General features: G+C 30.2%; 1 protein-coding gene across 1 annotated transcript in view; it reads left to right on the top strand.

Annotated features, from left to right (window-relative positions):
- LOC118750185 overlaps positions 1-1055 on the top strand; it is a gene marked incomplete at its 3' end in the record, with an annotated part of 6549 nt that overhangs the window by 1123 nt on the left and 4371 nt on the right. The gene's annotated exons all lie outside the window — the stretch shown is intronic.

Below are 1055 nucleotides of genomic sequence, written 5' to 3'. Positions count from 1 at the left end.
AAAGTTGCGTAAAATGTCGAATGAAATTTTGAAGCTTAACTTAAGAATCGTAATAATTTAGCTCTCAAAGGGCCTAGAGGCTTCTACCTTGGCTTAAATTAAAGGTCTTGAATAGCACTAAAACTGGCTTATTGTTCGAGGAATATAAAATTGTGTGAAGGCTGCACAGCTGCATGCAAATCATAAAAAATGCAATATATAATGCAAATTTTCAAATTAAGAAGTTGAAATTTGTTTCGTTTTTTAACAAGTCGAATCGTGTGCCTCGTTTCAAAGTCTAAAATATTAGTATAATAAAAAATACAAAAAAGGTATTTTTTTAGAGACCGTACCGGTTATGCATTTTATAACAAAAAGCAGTGGCGTAGCCAGGATTTGGCGAAGGGGGGGTCTAAAAAATTTGCATCGATAACTTAAAGTTGTGATACACAATGGCTACAGGCGTCGACTTAAGGCAAAACACGAGTTTTTTTTTTCAAAATCGTAGATCTTCGCTTAGAAAAGACATAATGGAATGAAAATATTTCATCGTGAAAATAAATGATCATATAATATAGGAAAACTATAGAGAAGTTACAACAAAAATAACTTAACCCTCAAAATACCGTTCAAAATGTCACTTTTTTAAATTTTGATTTTGGCTCCCATTTCACTAGAAAACACTATATTTAATACACCATTAGCACTGTTTCTGAAAGATTTCTCTTTATTTTATCTTAAGACTCGATTCTTGGGACATTGGATGCTGCACCCGAGTGGCCAGATTGGAAAAAGAAAAGCTACCTTTAAACCCTAATAACTCGTAAACTATCAACTTTCACAAAAAAATTTATATAACAAAAATGGTTATACTGGTCGATATCTTTACGAAAGTGCAGCATTTAACCCTTTAATGCAGAGTCTGTCATATATGAAACGCTTTTTAACCCTTTCAAGGTAGAGGCAAAATGGTTCTCAATATGTTTTCAACGCACTTTTTATTTATTTTTATTTTTTATTTATTTTTATTTTTATTTTTAATATTTTTATTTTATCTTTTTATTTATTTATTTTTT

The sequence above is a fragment of the Rhagoletis pomonella genome, unplaced genomic scaffold (assembly GCF_013731165.1).
Source record: "Rhagoletis pomonella isolate Grant_MI unplaced genomic scaffold, Rhpom_1.0 Rhpom_scaffold_00161, whole genome shotgun sequence".
In the NCBI taxonomy this organism is placed as follows: Eukaryota; Metazoa; Arthropoda; class Insecta; order Diptera; family Tephritidae; genus Rhagoletis; species Rhagoletis pomonella.
This window is presented reverse-complemented; position numbering and strand designations above follow the sequence as displayed.